Source organism: Schistocerca nitens, chromosome 1, assembly GCF_023898315.1.
Source record: "Schistocerca nitens isolate TAMUIC-IGC-003100 chromosome 1, iqSchNite1.1, whole genome shotgun sequence".
Lineage (NCBI taxonomy): Eukaryota > Metazoa > Arthropoda > Insecta > Orthoptera > Acrididae > Schistocerca > Schistocerca nitens.
In genome coordinates, this window is record NC_064614.1 from 614,249,982 (window position 1) to 614,263,801 (window position 13,820).

Below are 13,820 nucleotides of genomic sequence, written 5' to 3' on the forward strand. Positions count from 1 at the left end.
TTTGTTCTACGGTCAGCTTCTCTGGTTACCCTGGTTGCAGTTGAAAGGTGTTCCACCCCATGTTTCAGGACCAGATGTGGGCTTATTTTGCAGAGCCAGTGTACTGAACAGTTATTCTTGAACTTGACTTGGCTTTCTAACTCCACTCTGCACCATCAATACAATAACAGTATCATTCTCTCCCTGTGACATTCTGCTCCACTGGTGCTTTGGACACCCAGCTGATACGCTGTGTACCAAGTAACTCCGTCTTATGACCATATTACATGCAACATCAACAGTCCTTCCCTGTTGCCATTCTGCTCAGCTACTGCATACTGACCTGCTTTACCTAACTCTTACATTACCTGGGGGATGACTTCAAAATTTGATTCAACTATTCAAAGCCTATTATTCCATTGCACTTCATAACAATTAACGTCACTAAGGAAAGGGAAATTACAGTCCGACTTAAACTAGTTGTCACTTGACCTTCGAGCTATAAAGCTGCGGCACTGTCACATCAAGCTCAGCTTGCAGGCAGCCACCATACCGCATCCCTCTCCTTGGTGATAGAAAATTGCATTACAGCTTGTCATCCACAAAAATCAAATAAAATATCTCAAATTCAAATACAATGTAGACCTCTATAGTGTCTTTCAGCATCTCAAAAATCTGTTCTTAATTTTAATTAGGGAATGAGTTACTTTTTTTTCTTTTTTAAACAGATTAAATTTTCAACTTTGTCTCTCACAGCAATACCTTTTTATATTTATTAATAGAACATCTCACTCAGCAACAAATCTTTTAAATTTTTGTACTGCATTGTGTTCCTATATGTATATACTTCTGAATACTGGGGTTTCACACAACTGTGTTGGTGTTTAACTTTTAACACGTATGAGGTTTAAAATCCCTACTTCCTACAAAAATACTGTAATAATTCTGAAATTTACATATAGTATCAGTCTCAGTCATATCACTAAGCAAGTAAAAAAATCTTTTCTTAATTTTAATTAGGTTTTTACATTGGTTATTGAAACAGGAGAAATTTTTGCATTTGTAAAAAGTTTTCTTCTTATCATTGCGTATCTCAAAAACTATAACACACATGAAATAACGTCTTGGCACCTACACAAAATGAAATATATTTAAGATGCCGTTTAACTTAGCATAAGGATATTATAGGAGCTGGCTGAACAGTATTCCTTAGTCTCACAACAAGGAATAGAAAGTGATCGAACTAAAGTCACAAACACAAGATTTAATGGAAGCAAGACATTCATTAAAGTACACTGTACACTACAAACTAATCAGCCAATACAAAGACACTGCATAAAACAGTCAGAGTCAGTGGAACTATCAGTATCGCTGCTCATAGTGATAAGTATTATAAAATCTTCGGTGCACTGTTGTAACACATTTCACTGTTCTGTGCTTCCTGTATCAATCCCTTGACATGACCCACTATCTTTCACCAATCTTCTGGTGTCACTTTCAACTGCCTAGTTCCAAAGCCATTGCACTTGGGTCAACCTTTATTTTTCCTGTAGCAATACGATGTTTAACATGAGCCCAAATCAGTACTATTACATTGGAGTGGCAATGATTGGGTAGATATCTGAACTTGTTATGCCCATATTTTTTTGCTATTTCATTCACAATGTAAACTGAGTCCTTTGGCTTATGTTGCGACAGGTTCTACTAATTCTGCTCTTGTCAAGTTACTGTGAAACTGTATCTCACATTTCTCTAGCCAGCAAACAGTGTCATTTTTCTTCATTGGCATGGTGGGTGCCTTGTCTTGTATAAGTGAATGATATAGAGTGTTATCCATGACAATTACAGAGTTTGAGGTTTTCGTTAAGTTTTGAAGTACAGTGTCTTCAAACCATTTTACAAAAGCATTGTGCTTCATCTCCTCCTCAAGGTAATTGGAGGTCTTGTTTGAAGTGAATAACAGCAGACAAATACAAATGAAACCTTCTCAATATTTGGCATGAGGTATAATTGTTTTCCTCTGCCAATCGGAGCTGCCATACTACTGCTGATGGTATCATCTATCCAGCCTTTTTTTTTTTTAAACTGTCTCTCACACTTACGCATCTTTCAGCAAACCACACAATATCGTCAAAATTTGTCCCTACTAATTCTCTAAACAAACAGCATTGCAAGACTGCAACATCTTGGCCTTCCAGTAGTAACTGGTGGCCAGAAATGGATTTATAGTGAAATCCTAACTTTTTCATGATTCATAACAAGGGACTATTTACTATCCCGAAACAGGTCCACTGCAACAACAGCAACTTGTAGCTTTTTGAGGGTTGAAAACTCCTTCCTTGAATCATATGCAAATATCTGATAACGAATCACATCTTCCTACAAAGAGTCGAGATTTGTGACCCCGTTTTCAACAAGCCTCTTCTTCCTAGGTGTCTCCAATTTAGACGACTCATCTGATTCTTCTTTCATGAATATCTCCTACAAGATTCTTATCATTGGTCATTCACCAATTTGTAGAGCAGCTGCAATTTGCTCCACCACCTCGGCCAACCAGCTAGGAAGTAGAGGCACTCCTACATCCTTCCCTGTGTCTTTCAAAATGCTCCCTCATGAAACACACAAATTCACACAACTGACCGTGTGTAAACACGTCATGTCTGACACTTTTTGAAAGTTTCCTAGGAGTGTGCGCCCTTGGCCTGTCCCCCTTTTGACTGCTTTCATCATACACCAAGGCATCAAATTTCTCATGACAATGACTTGCTGGCACAGTTCTTCAGGCAGCAAACCTCAGCAGAAGTGGCAACATAGTGGGAGCCGATACTGTTAGGCTCCCACTGGCTTGCTGGTGGCAGGAGCCCTGCAGCCCACTACCTATCAAGTGACAACCAGTTTAAATCAGGCTACATGTCTATTTTATTTCATATAATTTTTAATTTAGTTTTTTATGTTTAAGCCATAACAGTAAATAGATACTACCAAAATACAACAATAAAACAAAAACATTCACTTCAATATACATCAACTGTTTAAATAAAATTAGCAAAGCAATGGAAGAAGGAAGGGCAGGTTGCTGCATGCAACACATGTTATGCACTTGTCAACCATGCCTGCAGCAGCATTTCTGAAATAATAGTAGTAGTGTCATTTTACACAAAATTTACCATGTTTTAGAACAGTCTGAGGACTCCAGCACTAAACATCACTGCACTGCATTACTAGGTTGGTAAAATAGTATTTCAAAAATGTGTTTTTTATTACTCTTCATAATTAATGTACTAATATAATTTAAGCTGAAGAGGACGAGGGGTGCAAGGCTTGCTTTAGTGCAGAACTGGGTAGTGGCAATCGATGTGATGAGGCAGCGAGCTATAGTCGTCTCAAATAAACAAGTTCAAAGATTTAAACATTTTATTATAACTCGTGGGATTACAATTTTAGCATCACAGTTTGGTGAGCATGCTCCTTTCAAGTGTGGCTAGGATGGTCCACAGTTCTGTTGTCGGCCTCCCCTTGGCCGCATCAATGCACCCAAAACTGCTAATTCTAGGAACAGCAGACATAGCATGTGCGATCTACTTCCCATTTCAAAGCTGTCTGTGTGAAGAGTCACCAGCTTGGACAGAAGGAGACATGAACTCTTGTAGTGGATGCCAGCCTCCGGTGCGGGATCTCACCCCTGTGGGTGGCTGCGTGTGGCACCTAGGCACCCTAATGGATGGTGTGTAGTGTGCAGCTGCAGCACCCGTGGCCTGAGTTGCTGCCCTCCAGTGCAAGCATCTGTTAGCAGCTGTGTGATGCCAAAGGACGCCCACCAGTGTTCAGTCCAGGAAGGGGGCCTTAGTACTCTGAGATGGTCTGGTGGTGGCTGGTATTCTTGGTGGCTGTATGCCATTCTATTGCGAAATGATGCTGACGTAGTCCTCCCATCCTGGTGGGTACTCCCAGACTGATCCTGCAAAAGTGGGAGGTCATTTATACTCAACTGTAACCCACTTGTTGCACCAAGGTGCCATTTTCCATCATGCACTCAAGACATAACAGCAGCCCATGGCTGTAGTACGGGGTTGCTCTTGTGGAGTCCAGCTCGTAGTTTAGCCACTATCGTAGTTGTGTGCATGGCCTTGAGGCAGTGAATGTCAAGCTGGTGGCTGTTGCAATGACTTCCTTTGTGCCTGGGGCCATTTTGTGTCCACTGTGGCAGTGCTACTACTTTCCATATCAGTGTCAAAAATATTTGCCAGTGCTACAAAGCCAATGAAATTTTACACTTTTACCTCTCTTATAGGTTTAAATTTTTTAATTCTTGTGGTTTATCTTCCATTTATTTCTTAAGAACAGAGAATACGGACAAAAAGTAGTGAAATTTTGTTGTAATGCATTAAAAAGGAACTCACACTGGGCGACTGTCTTAGGTACTTAACTTCTCGGATAATTCATCTGAACTTGGATACTGAAGAAAGAATGAAAATCTGCACTTCATGCAGACTGAAACTATCCAAAGAATGAAAACCTGTACTGCTGATAACTGAAAATAAACAATCTTATGAAAAAATACAACAGAGTTTTAGCATGTCTGATAACCCTCTGTTTATGAATGTTCGGAGGAGGAGAGATTAGTCTTTAACATCCTGTCAATACTGAGGTCATTAGAGACAGAGCACAAGCTCGGAATAGGGAAGGATTGGGATGGAAATCGGCCATGCCCTTTCAAAGGAATCATCAAGGCATTTGCATGAAGCGATTTAGGGAAATCACAGAAGACCTAAGTCAGGATGACCAGACACATTTGTTAAACACCTCTCTGACTTCTTCACGAGAATCCTCCGCAATAAAACAGAAATTTAACAGCTCAAAGAAACATTGCAAAGATAAAGCCAAAAAATTAGATGCAAATTGAGTGAAACTTTCTTTCAGGGAGAAACGAGTGAAAATCACAAAATACGTGGCTGTGATGATCCACAAACAGAATTTATCAATCAATTTAAAAGGAAATTTCAAATTTCTAATAAGACAGGAAAAACATCACTACCCGAAAGTTGGCAATGTGCTCATACAGAAGGAGTTTGGAATAAGCAACGCACGGCAATAAAAACAAATAAGTTACTGGAATGAAAAGGAGTATTCTCTAACAGTCATACTAAACCTGGACAGTCTCTGTCTGCAAAAACACAATAATTTTTTTCTACCCTGATATTGCACCTGGAATGTTGAAATTTCACGATGATATAGTCTGAAGTTTGCCCTACAGACGTAATTTTATTTTCATGTGCAGCTCTAGCAAGAGAAGACTGAACTAAGAAACAAAAACGGCACATATGCTACTGTTGTCAACTTGTAAAGAGCAGCGAAGTGTGGTTTGATATTTGTGAGCCAAAGGGCGTAAACCAAGTGAAATACACAGGGACATGTGTGGCACATATGGACCGTAGCAATGTCTCGAGGCGATGAGCATTCTTCCAAGAGGGCCATGTGAGCCTTAGCTATGCACCACACACCAGGCAGCCAGTAACAGCTGCAACCCCGTAGGGCATCGGAGCCATTCAGGTAACAATTTTGAATGATGGGCACGTGCAACTGCTAACTTGATCACAGCAGTTCAACATTTCCAGTGGTACGGTGTATGATGCTGTTCACGAAACACTGAAATTTCATGAAGTTAGTGCTCACTGGGAGCCTAAGAACCTGATAGGCAACCATGATAGACAACCACAAGGACCAGCGAATGACAACAAACTTGGATCACTTACACCACAGAAGGGCATCACTTTCTGAAAGGAATCGTCACTGGTGATGAGTCATGGGCATAACACTACACGTTTGAAACCAAGCAGGCCTCTACGGAGTGGAAACATGCCAGTTTCCCAGTATGAAAATAATTCAAACTGAGTGAATCTACTAGGAAAGGCTAGTGACAGTGTTCTACGTCATGCATGGTGTGTTACTGGAGGATTTTGCTGAACACAGAACCACTGTGAATGCTGCAGCCTACATTAAAATTTGGTTAAGTTGCATCATGCCCTTCGTGGCAAATGCCACAAGAATTAATGCTGCCAGCGTCAAACTTCCCCAAGTCAATGCCCACCCCCATATTGCTGCTCCTGTTCATGAGAAAATCGCTAAATTTGGGTGGGAGGTGCTCCAACACCCACCATACAGTCTGCACCTTGCAGTGTCAGACTTTCATCTGCTTGGTCCCATGCAGAAATTCACGGACAGCCAATGCTCTGCGACACATGCAGAAATGAAATCAGCAGTCTGCAGATGGCTAGGACTTCTACGTACAGGGCATACTGAAACTGGTACCACAATGAGAGAAATGTGTTGATATGTTGGTGGTTATGTAGAAAGGTAGGTAAAAGAGGTAAGATCTTTCTTTTGTTACCTATTAAACTTTCTGGTAATAAAATTATAGTGTATTGCTTTCAGACCTTCCCTGGAATTGATACTAACAGCAAATGTCTGGCAAAAAGAATTAAATTTACATGGGAAAAGATGGTGATGGCAAGCCTACGCATGTTCAAAAATGGTTAATTTTAGGAGAACTAAGAAGTGTACTACAAAGTTTTCAAATCCAACTATCCACAGGTCCAAATTGGATTCCCAAAATTTGCTGAATTGTCTGACTGCATTACAGCTGGAACTAGTGGGCTGTCTGTACTTGTACAGCTCATCAAAATTGAAAATAATGATAGGTGGAGCAAGAAACACTGGATGTCCAAAATCACATGCAGTCCACCAAATACTACATGCACTGATGCAAGATTTTTTTAAAGATGTCTTAATTTCTGAATATGAAGAGAAAATGACAGAAAACATTACTTACAAGCAGTGGATTACTGTTGATCGTGGCATGTTTCAAACTTTAACCAAATCAAAAGAGGAATTCATGCAAGATCTTTGTACATAGCTAACACATCTAAAAATGCAAATCAGTTTTTCACCCTACCCTTTTTTTTAACTGAGCGCTGGTGCTTGATTTGACTGGAAACATTTTGCATACTTTACAACAGTGTGTACATACTACCTTAGTTCAAGAACATGCGAGAGCAGAAATCCTGGAAATAAAATATTAATTATGGCTAATACAGTGCATGAAAGATGCTGTTTGAGATTCCAAAAGTAATTTTCATGTTTCTCAAGAAAGTTGCTCACTGGAAGTTCTCTCTCTCTCTCTCTCTCCTTCTTATATTTTGTATATTTAGCAACTACTGAAGGTAAATAGAACCTTGCAGAATGTCTCAAACTTTTTTATCTCAATTTCACAGAGCATTATGATGTTTTCTCCTTGTTGAAGTGTAAAAATTAATGTTTTCACCACCACTATAACCCAAATTGATTTTTATTTTTTATTGTAATAACCAAGTAAGTTTTGTCATGTACTATTCTCTAGTATTTGTTTTCATTAGCATGGGAAGTGGACTTGAAATTTTTACATACTTGCAACACTGTACACAGATGGAATGGCATTCATCCACCTATTTTCCTGCCAGCCACCATCATCACAGATGTTACACTGTAGATGTGTGGGTAGCTCCTACTATCATTTCTACACTCCTGTTTCTGAATAAAAGCAAGTTTCAGTAACTGTATCACACAGACACTTCATTGAACTGTTTGGTGCAGGTTTCCACACAACAAATTAGATAGTGACTTTTATAGTTTCATTTTTTAATATCAACAGGCTCTAGGAAGTTGCACTGGCAGTGTCAGCATCCATATGGATCTAAAATATCATTTGAAATTTATTACTGGGTCTTTTGACAAGCTGCTATTCTTGACACTCTAAGACAATACAAATGATTTAGTAAATTACTGCAAAATAAAATGAACTGATTAAATTTTATACGTTAAGGAAATACACAACTTTAGGGCTGTGATATCAGAGGATTAAAAAGTAATGATCTCTCACACAATTTCATATATGTTCCACTGTAGTATTAGCAGATTCTATAGTGTGACCAAAGAAATCTTGTGAAACAAGAAAGGGGTTGTAAATGACCTACAATGTTATATTAGAAACAATATAAAGTCTTGAAAAAGTTTTATCAAACTGTTCCAATGAGACAGTTTCACCTGTACTCTACCATGATTGCTAATACAATTACCTGATAAATCCAATGACAGTTGATTTCAATTTCGAATGTGTCAGTTCTTTCAACTTGGGCATAGGGTAATTACTGTGCAATACTGGAATTTATGGTTGGTGGACACTCCCATCATCATCATCTGCAGCAGCAGCATCAACTACAGCAGTGGCTGTTTGACACTCATTACCAAATAAAGGCCACTTCTATATTCTTCTGTGCATTACAGGCTTCACTTACTTACAACCATGCTACAATTTTAATTAGACCTTTCACAAAATACGTTAACACCTGCACAAAAATGCATTTGCGTCCTCAGTGCTTGGCTAGTCCATCCTGTTGTTCCGCCAGTCATCTGCCAACCTTCACATTTTAACAATTCTCACTGTTGTCTCTTCATTACACAGCATGGCACTACAGTCCATCATAGGTGCACAGAAAGTTCTTAATATTGAGACATATGTGATCATATGCAATGGTGTAAAATCTGCTGAATGGAATGAACAGCCTAATGAGTAAAGAATATGGATTGAGAGTAAATCAAAGAAGGAAAAAAGTAACGAGAAGTAGCAGAAATAAGACTAGCGAGAAACTTAGCATTAGGATTGGTGATCACGAAGCAGATGAATTTGAGGACTTACGCTACCTAGGCAGCAAAATAACCCATGCCAAATGGAGCAAGGATGGCACAAAAAGCAGGTTGGAGCTGGTAAAATGAGCATTCCTGGCAAAGCAAAGTCTCCCATTATCAAGCATAGGCCGTATGTTGGAAGAACAAATTTCTGAGACTGTACATTTGGAGCACTGTATTGCACGGTAGTGAATTACGGACTGTGGGAAAAATTGGAAAAGAAGAGAATCGAAGTATTTGAGATGTGGTGCTATAGAAGAATATAGAAGAATTGAAAATTAGGTGAACTGACATGATAAGCAATGAGGTGATTCTCCGAAGAATCAGCGAGGAAGGGAAAATATGGGACAGGATGCTAATATATCTGTTAACGCATCACAGAATAACTTCCATGGTACTAGAGAGAGCTGTAGAGGTTAAAAACTGCAGAGGAAAACAGAGATTGGAATACATTCAGGAAATAACTGAGAACGTAGGTTTCAAGTGCTACTGCGAGGTGAAGAGTTAGCATTGGAGAGGAATTCATGGCAGACGGTATCAAACCAGTCAGAGGACCAATGAGCAGAAAAAAAGTATGACAACACAACAAGGAAGCAAAAATCTCATTGAAAGCTGTATCAGAGGGTTGCAGGGTTGCAGGAGCCACTAGCTATTCTAATCACACAACAAAGAGAATAGAGGAGGAAGAAAACATAACTGCTAATACTTCCCATGACTTCACATCATCCACAACACACAGAAGACAGAGAAAAAAAATTATTTTTATTTTTAGGTAATGCTACCAAACAGGTTGTTACGGGACTGAAATGCAATTTTTATGCGACCCCTGTTCTTTAGTTCATGTTTTCTATGTTACAGAAATGTCAACAACCAGCACGGACAGCCGTGTTTGTTACAGCACAGCTTCTGGCCAAGGAGGTGCTCCAGCCCTGTGTCAAACAAGAAAGTAAGTGATGTCTCTCGAGCCAAATTTTTATCCCTTTCTTGTTTCACAAGATTCCTTCATGGCAGTGTCTCGTCATACTTGTACTGTTTTGGTTGATCGTTTAAGGAAACATTTCTTTTTCAGTGCTCTAGTGAGAAACTTCTGACTTTGAATGTCTATATTTGTTGAATTACTGGTCATACTAACATTATCTGCTAATACTACCGTTTGCATACAGTACATGAGAAATGTGTGTGTGTGTGTGTGTGTGTGTGTGTGTGTGAGCGCGCGCTATGGCCTCATACATTGAGCTGCACTTCGCCTACCACATGATGAACATTCTGGCCAGAGCCAGCACCACTACTGCTACTCCCTCCCCTACTAAGAAAGCATATTAAATGAGGAGCAAATATTGTCGAAGACTAACCTAGATCTCAGCATTGGCACCAGATTATTCAGTTACAAAACTAATTATTTTGTACCAATACTGGCATTTGTTGGCCTCACCAATTCACAAACAGTCACATTCCAACCCAACTGACACCACTGCATACACCATAACCACATGATGGTCACAATATGTTGCAGGGAAGAGCGAGGGGAGCTCTGAACTTCTTACGTTTGTAGAATTTTTTCCAAGAAATAAAGCATTTCCAAGAATAAAGCATTTTCAAAACACTAATGTGACTAAACATTTGAGAGTGAGGGGAGGATTGCTGTTTAATGGCTTTGACAAGCACAATGTTAATCTTGTTTGAAGGAATTACAAAGATATTGGATGATCATTGATTCACTCTAAGAAATATAGAGTTGCTATGAGGAACTAATTTTATACAGCTGATACTGCACTGTGCCAAATATAATGATCTAATGCAATCTCTTTGCCTAATCCCACATATGAAAAAAAATGATACAGTAAAATTATTACTTTTACCTTTATGCCACTTGTGTGGGCAAAATGAGACCCTGAAATGAGGTAGACTTCCTGAGACAGCTGCAAACACGTTGACAAAGGCCTGCTAATGTGCAATACTGACTTATGATGGATTGCAGTGATCAGTCTCCATTGATTGAATTTAATTTCTTGATGTCAAGTGTAATAACTAAGACATTGTTTTAGATGATTACAGTAGTCACATCAATTTAATATCTAAATTCCCACGATACTTATACAAGTTAGAATTATTGGGGAATTTCGTACCAACGGTTACAACCAAGAAATCAACTTGGAATGTCAAAGTTATCAGAATTGGCTGCAAATAAATTCACTGTACACAGGGCACAGCCATGTATTCATCCAACTTAAGATCAGCAAATCGGGCGACGACACTGCCCCTATTCACTTTCAACGTAATTAAGTTTTTCGGAACTCCCTTCTCCAAAGGCACTGTTTACACCAATATTTCGCATCATTTACATTTTTATGTTTTGATAGACGTAGTCCAAACATTTCATTCTTCCTAAGAAATCTTAACGTTTCTGGTGGTCCCGTTATCACCATATTGTGGAAAAAGCAATGTGCTAGTTCTTAAGGTGTTATCGTGACCATGCCGTTTATGGAGCATGATTGCAGTAAAAGTCAGAAGCGAAACACACATGATCGTCAGAACAACTGAATGACTCGGGTCATCTACTGTAAGAAGCCGTTTACATCGTTGAATGAAGGAACTCACGATGTTTGCAAATGTTTCGCCAGTTAGTCCACTTTCTCCACAACACTCGTACAACTGATACATGACACCTCTCGCTTCCAATATTCTAAAAGCACATACCAAGTTTTACCAACACAAAATGATGACTGCCGAACAGAAGCAGACGCTGCGTTACGCGTACGCAGAAGTACCAATGTACAAACATAACACAGCCACAGCAGCATCTTGGAAAACACACTTGATAACTCAATAGCAATCCGTATCATACACAAACATTCAGAATATATGTCTCGTACAGTTTACTATGGAAAAGCAATAATAATTGGTACCATGCAATACAGTTGGGACATCAGGTAACAACAACAGAATACATATTTTATTAAGTCACTCATTCATTATTCATCGTATTACATAGAACCCACCAAGGAGGAGAACCTTTAGGGCCCTACACAAGCACAAATCGCTCGGCCAACAAAACGGACGTGAGTAAACGTTTTGACTTTTGACTGACTGAGTCATCAGACTGACCGACGAACTTCCCTTTCGAAATATACCCGTATACCGCGTTAACAACACTGTCTACCAACTGCCATATGAAGGTTCGTCTTTTGTCATTGCGCGCGGGATTAAGTGCTGCTCTGCAGTGGTGGCTGGTGATAATTTTCGTTGGTGGGGCCGAGAAGAAAGTCAGTAAACTGTATAATGGGATTGCTTCGAATTTTTTGTTACATAACCTTCGTTTATGTCCTATTACTAAAAACATTAGAAAAATACCAGTAGTTAATATGGTAACTATACAGTAGTAAATATAGGTCTTATCAAAGAAATACTATAGCTAATAACAAAGTTTATATAGATGTAAACTCAATTTTTGTTTTTGTTCTTTGTGTTGTGTGTGTGTAAAGGCTCGTTTACGCTGGGGCAACATCTTGCAACATAGTTGCATGCTACGGATCAAAATGGTTCAAATGGCTCTGAGCACTATGGGACTTAACATCTGAGGTCATCAGTCCCCTAGACTTAGAACTAGTTAAACCTAACTAACCTAAGGACAGCACACACATCCATGCCCGAGGCAAGATGCGAACCTGCGACCGTAGCAGCAGCGCTGTTCGGAACTAAAGCGCCTAGAACCTCTCGGCCACGACGGCCATGCTATGGAAATGTGGTGATATTTCTTGTAATATGCTACAAAAGGCAACATCTTGCGGCTTATGTTGCATGCGGCACGTTAATTTATATTAAAGCAACAGAATTTGGGTCACACTCAGTCGGTCTTGTAGGAGAATGGGTGATAAAGTGATTGCGGATGCTGCTTACTTGCTCATCGCACATGCAGCTAACAACGGAAAGGAAGGAAACGATGGTGGAAGAGAAGAATATTTAAAGAAGGCCCATGAACGAGTACACTAGGAGATGTAGCAGCAGATATGGTGCATTATTTAGTAATTTTACGAGAACGTCCAATAAAGACTTTAATTATTTACTACAGTTAACTACACCTCTTATTCTAAGGAAAGGTACCGATTGCCAAGAGAGTATTCCACGAAGAATTCGACCGGCGATCGCATTACGATTTTTAGCCACTTGGGATTCGTACAATTCACTAATGTATTTATTCAGAGTATCATATTCTGCTAATTTCCCTCATAGTGCCAGAAGTATGTGAAGCTATTTCATCAGTGTTGAAGAATTACATAAAGGTAAGCACACAACGTTCAGTACTCACTTTATTTAAATATTTTTTTTTCATTTTAACTAAGTTTTAATCGAAATTAAATAATTGGTACAAAGTATTTCACTTTCACAAAAATTAATGGAGCTCCTTTGATGTACCTGGTACTTCAACGAATTCTCCACCCTCACCAGTATCACTGTGAACATATATAACTTCGCAGTTAGCTTCTGGACGGCTTATGTCAGCACTGTCTTCCGATACGACAACCGGTAATGATGTGATGCTGGGAGTTCGTTTCTCATTCTCCCCCCAACGCTGCTTAGAATACCACATTTCCAATGATATGCTTCACATACGTTTGTGTTGTCGGGGGAAATTTTCTGGTTTCATTGGCGATGGACTCTCCATACATACTCCATTTATCTCTTAAGTTTTTAAAATCTGGTAAGCTTCCTCAACTCGAGCACCTCTCCATTTCCTGAGCTATTCTTTTTTGGGTTTATTAATTCTCTTTCGCTGTGTTTCCTCATGAGACATGGTTGGTGTTTGAGGCACATTTTCTTCAGAAGGCTGACTCGCATCTTCATCTTTTGTTTCTGTGTTCTCTGTGTCGTCATTCTGAGAAACTAGGGAAAGTAATGATAATCTTGTACTTTCAGATTCCAAGGGATACTGAAGAATGGGAGAATGTCACCAGAAATTTCAAAGTGGAGTGGAACTTCCCTCACGTAGGAGCCACAGATGGCAAACTCGTGCAAATTGTATGCCCTGCCAGTACTGGAAGTGAATATATTAACTACAAAATAATTTAGCATCGTTCTTATGGCAGACGCAAATTACTGCTTTCAATAGGCACATGATGGTT

At 39.4% G+C, this 13,820-nt stretch overlaps 2 long non-coding RNA genes across 2 annotated transcripts; both read right to left on the minus strand.

Annotated features, from left to right (window-relative positions):
• Positions 1–1,987: 1,987 nt before the first annotated feature.
• Positions 1,988–11,842, minus strand: LOC126257065 (uncharacterized). Its single transcript, XR_007546468.1, has 2 exons — positions 11,700–11,842; positions 1,988–2,856 (listed from the first exon to the last, which is right to left on the minus strand). It is a non-coding gene; the product is annotated as an uncharacterized LOC126257065 (long non-coding RNA).
• Positions 3,380–11,684, minus strand: LOC126257042 (uncharacterized). Its single transcript, XR_007546466.1, has 2 exons — positions 10,560–11,684; positions 3,380–3,937 (listed from the first exon to the last, which is right to left on the minus strand). It is a non-coding gene; the product is annotated as an uncharacterized LOC126257042 (long non-coding RNA).
• Positions 11,843–13,820: the final 1,978 nt, after the last annotated feature.